The following is a 17,929-nucleotide window of genomic DNA, read 5'->3' as shown; positions in this document are numbered from 1 at the left end:
TGACCTCCTGCGTCGGATCTCGCGAGATGACACGGCGCGGGAAGGCACAGTGAGTGAGGCATGATGACCGCCTGTACCAGGATGCCACAAGCTGTGAAGGAGAGAGAGGTAAGTATTAATTATTATTTTTTTTTTATGTACCCTACGTTCTACCCTTATTGCAGAGGCACTGGGGGCACGAGAGGAGGACCACTGACAGTACTCAGTCAGTGGACATCATAGTATTAATAAGAGTGGAGACTGGAGAGACTACCATTATATTAATAATAAAGAGGGGGCTATTATATTAACAACGAGGGGGACATTATATTATTAATAAAGAGGGGGTCATTACATTAATAACAAAGAGGGGGCCATTATATTAATAAAGAGGGGGCCACTACATTAATAACAAAGAGGGGGTCATTATATTAATAAAGAGGGGGCCATTATATTAATAACAAAGAGGGGGCCAATACATTATTATTAATATAATGTCCCCCTCTTTATTATTAATATAATGGCCCCCTCTTTATTATTAATGTAATGCCCCCTCTTTATTATTAATGTAATGCCCCCTCTTTATTATTAATGTAATGGCCCCCTCTTTATTATTAATGTAATGGCCCCCTCTTTATTATTAATGTAATGGCCCCCTCTTTGTTATTAATGTAATGCCCCCTCTTTATTATTAATGTAATGCCCCCTCTTTATTATTAATGTAATGGCCCCCTCTTTATTATTAATGTAATGGCCCCCTCTTTGTTATTAATGTAATGCCCCCTCTTTATTATTAATGTAATGGCCCCCTCTTTATTATTAATGTAATGGCCCCCTCTTTATTATTAATGTAATGGCCCCCTCTTTATTATTAATGTAATGGCCCCCTCTTTATTATTAATGTAATGGCCCCCTCTTTATTATTAATGTAATGGCCCCCTCTTTATTATTAATGTAATGGCCCCCTCTTTATTATTAATGTAATGGCCCCCTCTTTGTTATTAAAGAGGGGCCATTATATTAATAATAAAGAGGGGGCCATTACATTAATGATGAAGAGGGGGCCATTATAATATACAGGGGGAATAATATTATGAGGAATGGGGGACTACCTGTCTGGCTCTAGCACAGTATTGGGGGGCAGCAGGATGAGTTGTTGAGACACCAGGAAGGAGAGGATGAGAGTAAAGTGAGGAACCTAAAAAATAATCTGTGAAACTCTGCAGAGACGAGAAGCGGCTGAAAGAAGGTGTCATGGCGGTCTTATCTCTGGATGAAGACGTCGAGGAAAGTCTACATCACAGGAGACGTCACTGGATGTAACAGGTATGGTGCGGCATTCTCCTGTAATAATATTACCCATGCACATATCTGTTTCTCGGTAGGGTAAGGGGTATATAGAATTTGACCCACACTGCCGCATCCGGCCCCAGACTTCAGGTAACACTGTGTTCTGAATTCTGGGGCCTAACTAAGGGGTATCAGGGGACATTATTATACAGGGGTAATATAACTTATATTACCCCTGTATAGTGTACCCTGATACCCCTTAGTTATATTACCCCCTGTATAATTTACCTGATACCCCTCAGTTATATCACCCCTGTATAATGTCCCCCATAACAGTGTGTGTTATCCACAGATCTCCCATAACAATGTGTCATCCACAGATCCCCCAAATTATTTTAAAAACCTGCTGTTTCTCTAGATGACCTTATGTTTATGGTAGTGGTAATAGAGTCTCAATGGTCTATAAAAGCAGCTACACTATTTTTACAGACCTTTGAGACTCTATTAACACTACTATTAACTATTAACATAAGGTCATCTAGACTAGAAAAAGCAGGTTTTTAAAATTCTTATTTTTCCCATTTAGGTGTTAGAGCAATCTAATTAAAGTTATGTTTTAACACCTAAAGAGAAAGAAAAAATAAATAAAAACCTACGGTTTCTCTAGATGACCTTATGTTGATAGTAGTGTTAATAGAGCTTCAATGCTTTGTAAAAATAGTGTAGCTGCTTTTATAGACCCTTGAGACTCTATTACCACTACATTGTAAAGGGGAGGAGTTAGTAAGATAACCACGCCCATGTGGGGGCGCCAGAAATATTTCTGCACCCAGGCGCCTGTGACCCTAGGATCGGCCCTGCCGGGACGCATCCGGACCTTATCCGGACACGCTCGTGTGAAAGAGGCCTAACACAGGCGTGAAACAGGCCTAAGACAATACAACAGCACAGCAAAGAAAGAAAGAAAACGGAAGTACAGATTCCAGAATACATAGAAAACACACTAGACTAGAACAAGACTATGTGACAGGGAAGCATTATACCAAACAACCAGAATGGAATAAGGCCTGAAAATATGAAAAGACTAGACAATCAGCAACTCCACCCTAATCAACCAGGCAAAGCAAGGCAATAGCCGAATCCATATTCGGATGCAAGGCAGTTGCAACTTCCCAAACAGAATTAGTAACAAGGAGAACATGAATCATTAGGGAAGCCCTTGTTGCTTACAACACTAATCGGTGTATGACATTTCAGAAAGTTTAATCAGAAAGCAGACACTTTACCAGGGCTGGACTGATCCCATGGACATTAGGGCAGTGCCCATGTTCAGACTGGGCATACAACCCCTAGGTCAGTTAGGACCCTCCTGGTCAGATTGCATACAAAGTACCCATTATGTAACAAGGTAGGTAACATGGGTGCAACTTCTTCCTCTGTACCCCCCTATAGCTAGGACCCTGATTAACTCTGAAAGGCTAAAAAAATAATTCTGAGGACGATCAACTCTATTTTTAGTCCTTGAATCTGAATGTTGAAGCTCTGGATTTTTTTGGGGTTTCCGTTAAACTCACTTTCTCGTCAGGTTAAAAATAAATGCAGGGAAATATTACAGATTTGTTTTCTCATCCCTGTACGTGGTTAATGACCTTTCTAATCCGTCCCATATCTGAACAAGTCATCCTTAGCATTATGTGTAGACCACCCTGTGTCATGGTTTTTCCAGATTTTTTCTTTTTGCCACCTAAACCCTGTCATTTGGAATTAGTGCTTTCCCAGAATTCAGGCCCCTAATGCATGTTGATTACACAAATAAGCGGCTCTGCATCCTATAATTGTTTCAACGTGTTTGTCGTTGAATGGGAAGTGAGGTGTGGCTTCAGGAATTAGGAAAACTTCATGTCGGTATTCATTTTCTTTACTTCGATCAAGGATCCAACAAAAACAAATATACCAACCTACCCCCACCACTCCCACCACACTCCAGCAAACCTTCATCAAGGAGAGGAAAAGGTAAGAAAAAGAAAAAACATAAAAGGGAATCATATTTTCTTATTAGCCACTTAACACAAGGAAATCTTCGAAGGAAAAGGCCCTTATCCAGAAATTCCAAAAATTAGATATTTTTTTCATTTCTATTTTTTATTTAAAAAAATTCTCTTTGAAAATCATTTGATTTTGTAAAAAATAGTAATTTGATTCTCTTCCAGTGAAGGCTGGTAGGAATTTTGACCAACATCCAAAACCTCAGGACACCCTTTAGGAGTTTAGCAATGAAAATTGTCCTAGTAGTAATAGCTCCACAGAGCAGTTTAGAAATGTTTAAAAGGGGGGAACCTTCCCAAATAAATATAACATCAGGGAACCTAGGTTTGAAAAACCATAGCAAGTCTCAGTGATGTCTTTCCAGTACCAATGACTCTTAGGACGTCTCCAAAGACAATGCACTAAATCGGCCAAATTGGTGGAACATCTGGGCACATGTACGTCACTGTTCTCCAAATCTTTTGCAGAAATTTTTGGGTTTTAGTGTAATCAAAGTATCACAAACCAGTGAGAAATATTCCAAGAGGCATTATAAGTGAAATGACTTATACTAGCCAAAATTCTGTTGATATAACCCTACATCTTTTTCACAACACTAGAGATGAGCGAATCAATCCTACGTAAATCAGATTCGTTATGAATTTCCAAAAAGATTCTAAATTTGGCGAATCCGAAACTTTTGTGATTCGTCCCGGATGAATCTTTCAAAATGACAGACGCTATTTGACAGATCAGAAAACAGAGAAGAAAACATCTGCCACCAGAAAAGAGATCATTTTTGGACTATTTTTTTATAAATAAAAAAAACTCTGACTGCACAGCTGTTTGTTACTGTCGGCTACCGTCCATTTACCCATAGCTGTATATACCATTCCTCAAAGTTGAAATTGTAACACCAAGAAGGACGAGCTGTACGATTATGCAAATCGAGGAAGTAACAGGTGTCGCGAAGATCTGCAGATGATCACATTTTCAAGCACCTAGCTCCAATCTGTGTCATGTAGAAGGCGCATAAGAGCCAGAACTGAAAGCAAAGTTTTTTAGTCACATGAAACCTCAATCCAGTCATGTGGGATGATTGCATAATGCCTCCTGTTCATCAACGCACCAGTTATCGCCACTGGTCACAAACTGAGAGCAAAAGAATCCTTGATCTGAGAGACCTTTTTTTTAGCACTCTGGCTAAATGCCTAGGCTGAGATGTCAGCCCTGTTCAGCATTGCATGTCCGGTTAGTTGGAAGAACAATGACAACCTAGAATGACAGTAAGATGTGCACAGAGGCAAACCTCTGCACTGACTGGTTGTCTGATTAGGGTTGTCTGAAGAATGGCGCGTAGTGAATAGTGATCCATTCTGTACTGCAAGTGAAATTGGGCGTCACATCCCTAGTCTAGGGCGGCAAACAGCGTCTACACAAACCATCAGAAGACGCCTCCACAACATTGGGCTACAAGCAAGATGTCCAGCTACAGGTGTTGCAGTGACCTCACACCACCGCTCTCAAAGGCTATCATGGTACACAGCAAGACAGCAATGGAGGCCGTAATGGAGGTCTATCCTCTTCAGTAATGAGTTTGTCTTAGATGATTGGTAGCCAGAGATCGGTCTGGAGACCACGTGAGTGGTCATGCCATGAAGAGGCCTTCACAAGGGAACTTCACACTGGTCCTACTCCTGGGATTATTTTGTAGGGTGGCATAATTATGGTAGCTGGACCCTCTAGTCTTCATTTAAGGTACACTAACAGCTCAGCTTGTTGCTTGTGCTACTGTGAGCAGCCTGTGTGACCTAAATGTGCTACCATGGCAGGCAGCATCTCCAGACTTGTCTCCCATCAAGCACATCTTGGATGTCATTAGTAGGCAACTGCAGCAGACTGATTTGTGTGCCCAAGTGCATTCAGTGTGGCAGAACATTCCTCAGACAACCATTAATAACCTTGTTGATGGCATGCCAAGGCATGTAAGTGCATGTATTTCTGCACATGGTGCTTATATTGGCTACTGAATAACTTGAGATGTTTTGAATATTTCTACTTTATTATCATTTGCATATCATTAACATGTCTATCGATCCTGTAATTTCCATAATTACATGATTTTTTGTCTTGGTGTTGCGTTTTCAATTTTGAGGAGTGTATGTCACCTTGACATTACTAATGCTATCTTGAGTTAAAAGGAGTAGGATACAGTCCTACGAGACCTCAGAGTGTCAAACACAAATTTTCAGGGCAGTTGGGGCACCTTCGATACAGGTTGAATTTATTTGGACTGAATCTCCTAATTTTGTGAAATTCACTCATCTCTACACAACACCTTAACCTATTGTTATACCAGCGTTCTGTACCTTCTTACTCACTCCTCTCGGGTAGTATGGACGCCAAATCATTCATCTGCCTGCTGCCTGTTCCTCACATTGACCAGAAGCTGCCTGTCCCGACCCTGGGACTGGCTTTAGATTGCACGAACTCTGCATGCACTGACCTTGGCTTTTCCCTGACTACGATTTTTGCTCAACCCCTTTGTGTTCTGTACCGTTGTCTCTTGACCCCTGTGGGTCAGCTGTCCCTACTCTTAAGGTAGTGGCCTGGTGGTTCCCCTGCAGCAGAGTCTAGATCCCTGTATAGGGGTTAAAGGGTGAACACCAGTAGGGCCACTTAGAGAACACCCTTAGGAGTAGCCCTAGGCCATATCCACTAGCTCCCCCCTTCTTTCCCTATTTCTTTGGGAAATTGTAAATAAATAAGACTCATTCTGGATCTCCCCTATTTCCAGACTGGTGCAGAAATCACATTAAATATTTCAAAAATATCCATGGAATCCACAATGGACTATAGATAGAAATAAACATTTTTACCAGTGCTTTCCTAGATGCAATCAATATTGGTAACTGAATCCAGATTTTATATAATTCCTGAATAAGGTGGAGGAGATTCGATGCAATATATTCCTCAACTTTTCTGGGCACCACTATCCCTAAGTATTGTCATGTACAGTACTATCTGTAGGGAAGGAAGGGGGGGGGGGGGGGACCAGAGAGAACCCGATAGGGTCAATAGGAAGAGGAACTGACTTTTGCCAGTGAATACATAAACCATGTATGTTCCTGAAGTTCCTCCTTTCCTTAGGTGATTGACAGAGCCAGGAGTTTAAATTCTGCTCTGGTCTGGCCCCATAAGCTCACACTTGCACTATGCACCACAATTTCAGTACATGCACAGTACATTTCTTCTGTCCTGGGCAGGAACCAAAAGCAGTACTGCGCATGTGCTAAAAACGATGTGGAAGATTACGCGGCCATGTAAGACCAGGATTGGAGCATGCGCAGTGCATTTCTTCTTCCCAAAGTATGGGTCAATGTTTAGTCTAATGTGACAGAAGGCAAGGCCAGCATAACCGTAGCGCAGCACAAAATACTGCCCTAGCAGAGCCAAATATCACAGTGCAGCACAAAATACCACCTCCCTCACTTCAGTATTCAACTGTATCACTGTCCTGAGGACGGTGATACAGTTGAATTCAGGTGAGGACCTGCTGTCGCCAGCAGCCACATGCATAAGTACCTCATGCTTCTAGCATTAATTAAGACTGAGAACATCAGGTCATTATGTACCTGGCTGGCGGCCATGAGGAGAGCTCTGTCGGCCCCCAGGGCACTGGCCCATCAGGAAATTTCTCTGTAGGGACTCTGGCCAGTGTGCCCCTGGTGGCTGGAATGGAGCTGCTGCGCATGCGTGCCTCTGCACTCTCCCACTGTCGGTCACCAGAGAGTACGGCGCTTTTTCCTAGTAGTGTGCAAACACGACCACCACTGCTGGATTGCAGGGTGGTTGTAACCATGGAAATGAGAAGTGTATAATGCGATGGAAAAATGAATCCAGCCAGTAAAGGAGGCAATATGGACAATTACAATACCTTAGTAAGTGTCTTGTATTAACTTTATCTACATGATAAATGCCATTTGCTGAAGTGAGACAACCCCTCTAACTTCATTTAAGGCACTGTGTGGCGGCATTACAAGGGCACTGAATAGAATTATATATTATCCTATGTTGTCCCTTTATATGACTCTGTTGATAGGGTATATAGTAGGTAGCAATTTGGCAGTTTGCTACTTAGCAGAGGATGGTGCGTCTTTACAGGTAGGTTTGCCAATAGTAGAATTGCAAATATGGCAATAAGGTATATTTGCCAATAGTAGAATTGCATATATGGCAGTGATTCTTAGTAGTGATAATCCATGTATTACTCTGTGGAAGAAAGGGCTGCTCTGTGCCTAAGTGCGGCGTCCCGCACTGTCTCTGGCTACAGAGATCACTTACCCTTCTTGACGCTTGTGTTCTTTTGGTCCTCTGACGATAGTTCCTGGTAGCTGGCTGTTGTACTCCAGTCCGGTTCTCAGGAGTCAGCGGCGTGCCTCGTGTTGTCAGGGACGCCGGGGGGCGTGGTTCGCGCGTCTGACGAGTGACGTATGTGGTCACGTGATCGCGGATTTTGTCCGGCTTGTTCGTAGCGCTTCTCCTGCTCTGTAGCGAGTGGTGAATATTCCAGTAATCCAGTAGTCCTCTTAAACGCGTTTCGGGAGTCTATCCCTTCATCTTACTGATGAAGGGATAGACTCCCGAAACTCGTTTAAGAGGACTACTGGATTACTGGAATATTCACCACTCGCTACAGAGCAGGAGAAGCGCTACGAACAAGCCGGACAAAATCCGCGATCACGTGACCACATACGTCACTCGTCAGACGCGCGAACCACGCCCCCCGGCGTCCCTGACAACACGAGGCACGCCGCTGACTCCTGAGAACCGGACTGGAGTACAACAGCCAGCTACCAGGAACTATCGTCAGAGGACCAAAAGAACACAAGCGTCAAGAAGGGTAAGTGATCTCTGTAGCCAGAGACAGTGCGGGACGCCGCACTTAGGCACAGAGCAGCCCTTTCTTCCACAGAGTAATACATGGATTATCACTACTAAGAATCACTGCCATATTTGCAATTCTACTATTGGCAAATATACCTTATTGCCATATTTGCAATTCTACTATTGGCAAACCTACCTGTAAAGACGCACCATCCTCTGCTAAGTAGCAAACTGCCAAATTGCTACCTACTATATACCCTATCAACGGAGTCATATAAAGGGACAACATAGGATAATATCCTCTATATAATACTAACATCTTCTACTTGATTTTATTTAATGTACAGTGGCCACCTTACAAAAGACTGTGAGACATCTTTTAATATTTTTCAAATATTTTTATGAAGGACGATTTTTTCTAGGTTTTTTACTCTTTACTCTTTCTTTTATTATCATCTGATTCATGAAAGACTTTGTGCACAAGATTTTTATTTGATTTTTATTTTTGAATATACCCCTATATAGGTATTCTCACTACTATATTTATATACACTTTATACTACATTTCCTTGGACATTTTTTCAGGGCATATATCACCTCTCACATATTGGTGATCACTCCAACACCCTCTATTTTTCTATTTTTTTTTACCTATATTTTACCTACCTATGACATAAATACCAGAACATAAATAAATTACTCTTGTACCCAAATTTAGAGTGTGCCTGCTTATCCCTTATTGTTTGTAATTCTTACTGGGAGTAGTCAAAGTGCTGTGTGGGTGACTACTCCCCCCGTTCCAGGCCGGGTTTTGCCAGGCATAAAAAACAGCCAGCACTGCCAGGTGGAGAGGATTATCTCCGTCTGACAGTGGAGCTCATGAGGTCTGTTTGCTGGGATCTGAGGCCTGTGCTGGCCTGGAGAGCGGAGACCTGTGTATCAGGGAAACAGGCTGCCTAAAGCCTGTATTTGTACTTTCTGAGGCAGAACTGCCACCAAGGTGACTTTTATTTTATTAACTTGCCATTGGGTGTGAAGTAACACCAACACTGCAAAAGTGATGCTTTGTTTTTGGCATCATGTGTGAATAAACACTGAAGTTTGAATTACAAACTTGTATTTTGCATCTGTACTGCGCCCGCTTATCCTAACTACCAGAGCGAATCCCCACAATTGGTGGAGGATGCGGGCAAGAGCAGTGAGACTGGCGTGAATGCCGAAATATTTTTTAGTTTGCATTTTTCAGGCACGGTTGTATGTCATACATCAAACCAGAAGTATTACAACCCGTGTCCCACTACAAAATAGAGGCTGTTTTGAAGGCCCTCATTGAGGCTAATTTGCAGCAGCGAGAGACAAACCTACAACAACGGGAGGCTAACAAGCAGCAGCAAGAGACCAACCAGTTGCTGCTACAACATGTGATGGCTTTGCAGACAGCAGGAGCAACCCTGAGCATCCACAATGCCCGGAAGGCAGTTTGTGCGGCGATTCCTAAGATGACACCCGCAGGCGACATCGAAACCTACCTGGCGATGTACGAGAAAGGGGCCACAAGGGGGAAGTTACCCTGAGACCAGTGGGCTGAGGTTGTCGCTCCATTCCTGGCATCCGATTCCCAGCGGATGTATTTCGATTTGCCGGAAGATCAAGCGGCCGACTACCAAAAAGTGAAGGGTGAGATTTTGGTAAGACTGGGGGTGAATGTGTATTATGACTTACTCCACCTTTTGCAAAAATGGCTACAGCCTGAGGTGCTGAGTCCCATGGCTATGCTGGATAGACTATTGGCTGATATGTTCGGCCAGGTCTCTCCAGGTAATGCCCTTGAGATAGTTGACCTGGTGGAATGCTATGAGGCCACCCGGAATCTACAGGGGGGTTCTTTTGGGAGGGGGCAGTCAAATCCCGTAAATCTCCACCCCAGACCCGGCGACTTCTGTCAACAAAACCCGCCCGGGATGTACCCCCTATGGATCCGGCTCGGATAGTCTGCTGGCTGTGTCAGGAGCCTGGCCAAGTACGAGCTGACTGTCCACATCAGGTGGAACCCATGGACACGAACTATGGATTCCGTCAGTCACTATATGCCAGGAAGCTGTGTGCAGCAGGTACCCCAGAAACTCTTAATCACTTGTGCCAGGTGGAAGTGGGAGACACTCTAGCGGAGGTCCTGCTGGACTCAGGGAGTCTGGTGTCCCTAGTAAGGGCTCCCCTGGTACGTTCCGCTGAGTATACTGGCCGGAAAGTTGGGGTCATGTGCATTCATGGGGACTTAAAAGACTATCCCACCGCCCTGGTGTCTCTAACCACGGGGGCCGGCAGGTGGACTCACGAAGTGGCAGTTGCCACAAACTTACACTACAAACTTATAATAGGGAGAGACTTCCCTGGTTTACTGGCACTGTGGCCTGCTACGAAAATGACTGATACCCATGAGACAGGGGTAACCCCAGCAGAGTGGCCTTGCTCCGGGGGGAGGCCAGAACCATGGGAACCCGAGGCCGAAGGGCCAGCGGTAGGGGTGACCGCCACTTCAGTGTAAGAGGGGGAGACAACCCCACTGAGTGTAATGGTGGGAGACATGGAGGACTTGCCGCCGGGGCCTGAGCTGGCAGACCTCAATGTCTCCGGGGATAATTTTGGTACTGCACAACACCGGGACCCCGCCCTATCCCGAGCCTGGGAAAATGTATTAGTAGTAGATGGTGAACCACAAGAAGCTGGGGCAGAGTCGGTCTTCCCCCATTTTGTGGTTCAGCAGGATATGTTGCATCAGGTAAACGAGCTGCAGGGTGAACCCATTGAACAGTTGGTGGTGCCCAAGGCTTATCGCAAACTCGTGTTAATTAGCCCACCAACATGTTCTCAGGGATCATCTGGGAATGCAGAAAACACAGGACCGGATTCTACAATGGTTTTACTGGCCCAGTGTGTTTAGGGAGGTGAATGAATTATTTAAATCTTGTCCGACCTGCCAGGCAACTAGCCCCCAGCATCTTTTCCGTAGTCCCTTGGTACCTCTCCCGATCATCGAGGTACCGTTTGAGCGTATCGTAGGCCCAGTACCGAAGTCCGCTAGAGGACACCAACACATCTTGGTCGTCCTAGACTACACCACTCGGTACCCAGATGCGGTTTCACTGCGACATACATCAGCTAAACTGATAGCTAAGGAGCCAATAGAAATGTTCTCCCGAGTGGGGCTACCTAAAGAGGTTCTGACTGACCAGGGGACCCCTTTAATGTCTAAGGTGATGAGGGAACTCTGTAAGTTGCTGCACATAAAACAGCTACGGATGTCCGTTTACCATCCGCAAACAGACGGTCTGGTAGAAAGGTTTAACAAAACATAAAAAAATATGTTAAAGGGTAGTGGCTAAAGATAGGAAGGACTGGGACCTTCTTCTGCCCTATCTCATGTTCGCAGTGCGAGAGGTAACCTCTACTGCGTTCTCGCCCTCTGAACTGCTATATGGCAGACACCCTTGCGGTCTCTTGGATGTAGCCAAAGAGGCATGAGAACAACAGCCCACTCCGTATAAAAGTGTCCTTGAGTATGTTACCCAGATGCAAGAACAGATAGAGACAGTGTTGCCTCTTGTTACGGAGAATATAGAGGCAGCTCAGCGAGCCCAAAGTCGGGTCTATAATCGGCAGGCCCGGGTCCGGATCTTTAATATCGGTGATCGGGTTTTGGTTCTGGTACCGACCGTGGACAGTAAGTTCCTGGCTAGGTGGCAGGGGCCCTACGAGGTACTCGCAAAAGTTGGAGAGGTGAACTACAAGGTACATCAGCCAGGACGACGAAAGCCGGAACAGATCTACTATGTTAATTTACTTAAGCCTTGAAAGGATAGGGAGACCTCTACGGAAGGCAGCCTGCGTCTGGGTTTTCTAGGGGAAGAGCTTCGGGCCCCTTTGTCTCATGCAAGGGAAGCGGTTGCCGCCGTAAAAGCAGCCTCTCCTCTTAACAGGCTCAGAAGGTCAGGGAGTTTGTTAGTTGGAACACAGATGTGTTCTCGGACCTCCCTGGACGCACTTCCACAATCCAGCATGACATTGTCACGGAACCTCAGGCAAAAGTCCAGTTAAAACCATATCGAGTACCTGAGGCTTGGCGACAAGCCATTTCGGAGGAAGAGCAGCTCATGCTGCAACTAGATGTCATTGAGGAGTCTAAAAGTGAGTGGGACAGTCCTATAGTCTTAATACCCAAGCTAGATGGGACATTACGGTTCTGTAACGATTTTCGTAAACTGAAGGAGATTTCCAAATTCGATGCGTATCCCATGCCCCGGGTGGATGAGCTTATTGAACTTTCTGAGGCAGAACTGCCACCAAGGTGACTTTTGTTATGTTAACTTGCCATTGGGTGTGAAGTAACACCAACACTGCAAAAGTGACATTTTGTTTTTCGCATCGTGTGTGAATACACTGAAGTTTGAATTACGAACTTGTATTTTGCCTCTGTACTGCGCCCGCTTATCCTAACTACCAGAGCGAATCCCCACACTGGGTATAAATACGAGGGTAGGTGCATATGTCCTGCTCATGCTAACACCTTCTCCAGCCTTTCTGATAACCCTCGTTCTATGACGCATAGTCAATAGGACATGATTTTCCCACAGGATGGTGTTGAGGGATAATTGATGGTACTTAGGTCATCATTATGGTTTATCTGCTCTACACAGATGACCTAACCTGTTCTGTATCTATGGCTGATGAGGCAGCAGGAAGCGACAGGGCTGCAGATGATATCTCTTGGTGGGATGAGTGAATGTCAGGAATTTGGAGAATCTTTCCTGTCATCTCCTCCCACCTCATCCCAGGCAGTGCCACCCAGCAACGGCCAGTTGCTCGGCCATGAGGCACCTGACTAGATTATGTCATAGCTGCTTAACCTTCCAGAAACTGTCTCCAAGTGAGCTCGCAAGGAATCTTGAATCACTGCACCTATTGTGAGAGCTTACTGAAGGGATAAACTAGAATGACGTTCATGGGGTCAATGATATACAGCAGGTTAATGACTGCTTTAAATGGGTTTAAAGGGGTATTACCATATGAGATAATGGGGGCATATCGCTAGGATATGCTCCCATTTGTCTGATAGGTGCAGGCCCTACCTCTGGGATAACTGAGAACTGAGCAGGGAAGGTGGTGGCCGAAGGATACCGGTTTTGGTTTTTCAAGGGTCCAGCCACAACCAAGCGCTCTCCCCATAGTAGTGAACGTGAGCGCACTGCGCTTGCTCGGTCACCGCTCCCATTTATTCCTATGGGGCCGACGGAAATAGCCGAGCCAGCCAGATAAGACCCACGCCTATCAGACAATGAGGGCATATCCTAGCGATGTGCCCCCATTGTCTGAGATGGGAAAACCCATTTAAGATAAGTCATCTATATCAGATCCGTGGGGGTTCGACTCTCGATCCGAGCATAGCTGCAGTACTATTCATGGCCACTATGCAGTGTATGGAGCTTGTTCAATCAGCTGATCGATGGAGGTGCCGACCACCACCGAACTGATATCAATGGCCTATATTAACCCCCTTTAATAGGGATTCTAAAGCTAGCATGCTAGTCATGCACATTAGACTAAAAGGGGGGTTGACGTGATGACGTAGGTTTGGCTGCGTCGCGCCCCCCTCCTCTCCTTCCATCACGCCACGCTTGGTCCTGCTTGCCGGCTGGAGCGGCTCCTAATCGCTGGAAGTGCTGCACACCGGCCCGATGGGTGCCTGTGGGGGTGAAGTGACCTGAACTACAGATCCCTGATCGGTGTTCCGGATGGATGATGCGTCCTGTAATGTTAAAAAAAAATGCTGGACTTAGAGTCAGTGTTCCCTCTAAGCTGCGCGGGGGCGCGGCCGTGCAGCAATTATTGTGCCCCCGCACACAAGTTTACTAAGTCCGCTCAGCGCCCGCTCACCCTGCTTCCAAAATGCCCACACTAGTGATGAGTTCTTCCAAACTTCCTCCTTCTGTGTGAGTGGTAAGCGGGGCGCCGCCTACCACATATTCTGGAGCTACTGCTGCCTCCTCCTTTTTCTGACCGAAGAGGAGGAGCAGCAGTGCACAGGGAGAGGTAACATGGAGGCGGCATTGGCGCCATCTTAGAAGCTAGACTTCTCCTGAGTCTGAGAGCTGCCTGCTGCATAAGTATGCTGGGGACAGTCCTGGGGGCATGCTGCTGCAGAACACAAGGGGTGAAACTGTGAAAGTACCATTGGCAGGAACACACCATCCCATCCCAGTGACAGTCTATCACTGGGATGGTGTGTTCCTGCCAGTGGTTTCACCCCTTGATAAGGGCCTTTGTGTTCTGCAGCAGCATGCCCTCCACCTATATACAGCCTATACCTATGTACAGCTTATACCTATATACAGCCTGCAACTATATACTGTCTATACCTATGTATAGCCTATACCCATACAGTCTACACCTATGTACAGCCTATACGCAGCCTATATCTACAGGGAGTGCAGAATTATTAGGCAAATGAGTATTTTGACCACATCATCCTCTTTATGCATGTTGTCTTACTCCAAGCTGTATAGGCTCGAAAGCCTACTACCAATTAAGCATATTAGGTGATGTGCATCTCTGTAATGAGAAGGGGTGTGGTCTAATGACATCAACACCCTATATCAGGTGTGCATAATTATTAGGCAATTCCTTTCCTTTGGCAAAATGGGTCAAAAGAAGGACTTGACAGGCTCAGAAAAGTCAAAAATAGTGAGATATCTTGCAGAGGGATGCAGCACTCTTAAAATTGCAAAGCTTCTGAAGCGTGATCATCGAACAATCAAGCGTTTCATGCAAAATAGTCAACAGGGTCGCAAGAAGCGTTTGGAAAAACCAAGGCGCAAAATAACTGCCCATGAACTGAGAAAAGTCAAGCGTGCAGCTGCCAAGATGCCACTTGCCACCAGTTTGGCCATATTTCAGAGCTGCAACATCACTGGAGTGCCCAAAAGCACAAGGTGTGCAATACTCAGAGACATGGCCAAGGTAAGAAAGGCTGAAAGACGACCACCACTGAACAAGACACACAAGCTGAAACGTCAAGACTGGGCCAAGAAATATCTCAAGACTGATTTTTCTAAGGTTTTATGGACTGATGAAATGAGAGTGAGTCTTGATGGGCCAGATGGATGGGCCCGTGGCTGGATTGGTAAAGGGCAGAGAGCTCCAGTCCGACTCAGACGCCAGCAAGGTGGAGGTGGAGTACTGGTTTGGGCTGGTATCATCAAAGATGAGCTTGTGGGGCCTTTTCGGGTTGAGGATGGAGTCAAGCTCAACTCCCAGTCCTACTGCCAGTTTCTGGAAGACACCTTCTTCAAGCAGTGGTACAGGAAGAAGTCTGCATCCTTCAAGAAAAACATGATTTTCATGCAGGACAATGCTCCATCACACGCGTCCAAGTACTCCACAGCGTGGCTGGCAAGAAAGGGTATAAAAGAAGAAAATCTAATGACATGGCCTCCTTGTTCACCTGATCTGAACCCCATTGAGAACCTGTGGTCCATCATCAAATGTGAGATTTACAAGGAGGGAAAACAGTACACCTCTCTGAACAGTGTCTGGGAGGCTGTGGTTGCTGCTGCACGCAATGTTGATGGTGAACAAATCAAAACACTGACAGAATCCATGGATGGCAGGCTTTTGAGTGTCCTTGCAAAGAAAGGTGGCTATATTGGTCACTGATTTGTTTTTGTTTTGTTTTTGAATGTCAGAAATGTATATTTGTGAATGTTGAGATGTTATATTGGTTTCACTGGTAAAAATAAATAATTCAAATGGGTATATATTTGTTTTTTGTTAAGTTGCCTAATAATTATGCACAGTAATAGTCACCTGCACACACAGATTTACCCCTAAAATAGCTAAAACTAAAAACAAACTAAAAACTACTTCCTAAAATATTCAGCTTTGATATTAATGAGTTTTTTGGGTTCATTGAGAACATGGTTGTTGTTCAATAATAAAATTAATCCTCAAAAATACAACTTGCCTAATAATTCTGCACTCCCTGTATATACAGTCTACACCTATATACAGCCTATATCTATATACAGCCTATATCTATATACAGTCTACACCTATATACAGCCTATATCTATATACAGCCTATATCTATATACAGTCTACACCTATATACAGCCTATATCTATATATACAGCCTATATCTATATACAGTCTACACCTATATACAGTCTATACAGCCTACAACTATATACTGCCTATACCTATATACTGCCTCTATCTATATACAGTCTACACCTATATACAGCCTATGCCTATATACAGTCTGCACCCATGTACAGTCTACACCATGTAGACTGTACATAGGTGTAGCCTGCATATAGGTATAGAATGTATATAGGTATAGACTGTATATAGGTATATCTATCTATCTATCTATCTATCTATCTATCCCACAGGGGTTATATTGTCCGGCATGGTGTAACCTCCATACATTTGCTGTATAATATACATTATAATTCCTGCACCATGCCGTACATTATAATCCATACACCATGCCGTTCAATATACAGTATAACACCTACACTGTGGGGTTATGTTTTATATTGTACGGCATGGTGTATGGATTGTAATGTATATTACACGGCATGGTGCAGGGATTATACTGTATATTGTACAGCATGGTGCAGGGATTATAATGTATATTGTACAGCATGGTGCAGGGATTATAATGTATATTACACAGCATGGTGCAGGGATTATACTGTATATTTTACTGTATGGTATATGGATTATAATGTATATTACACGGCATGGTGTAGAGATTATAATGTATATTATACAGCATGGTGCAGGGATTATACTATATTGTACGGGATGGTGCATGGGTTACACTGTATGCTCTTTGATGTGACAATTATCTTAGGTTTTCCTATCGCCCACCTTTGATGGCGCTGTGCCCAGCTCTGAGCCGACCTCGCTCAGCAGTTGCCAAGGTGTAGCGGGAACACTGCTTAGAGTAGAAGAATTGGCGGATGATTATTCTTAGGAGGAGGGGGCGGCGAGAGAGGTCATAAATGATTTGCCTATTGTTGAATCCGCCCCACTAAAATAAATTTTGGTGGAGGTTAAAAAAATGGCGAAATAATCCAAGATATTTTAATGCAGCTTAGGGCAATCCAGACTGATGTGATGCTGATAAGGGAGGATGTCTCAAAGATACGGAACAGGGTTACAACCATAGAAAAATCTGGAGCTAAAATATTTAAAACTGAAATCTCCACCCTGAGTATGGATGTTAATACCCTTAAAAAAAAAAATGGATGGACTTGGAGGATAGGTCCAGGCGATGCAATGGGAGAATTTTAAGTTTACCTGACGGCACAGAAGGAAAAGGCTCAGCTGAAATGATACAGAACTTAATGGAACATTTTTCGCCATTATTCTTGGTGTAAAGAGCACATCGGGTCCCAGTTGGGAAACCTATCCCGGGAAGACATGGATATGATTTTGAGAAGGGCTAGGGAATGCCCTCCTATTTTATATAATGGAAGTAGTGTGTCCTTTTTTCAAGTTTTTTTTAAAAAAAAATTTCCTAAAGAGATCCAAGAAAAGAGACGCAGTTTTACTACGGTTAAAAAACGGCTGCAAGAAAGGGACATTAAGTACTCATTTGTTTACCCAGCTAAACTTCGGATAATTTTTAATGGGGAAACTTTTTTTTTATACCCCTGGTCTTGTGACAGACTGGCTCGACTGG

This window comes from Bufo bufo, chromosome 1 (genome assembly GCF_905171765.1).
Source record: "Bufo bufo chromosome 1, aBufBuf1.1, whole genome shotgun sequence".
In the NCBI taxonomy this organism is placed as follows: Eukaryota; Metazoa; Chordata; class Amphibia; order Anura; family Bufonidae; genus Bufo; species Bufo bufo.
The sequence above is the reverse complement of the archived record's forward strand: the minus strand, read 5'-3'. Positions refer to the sequence as shown.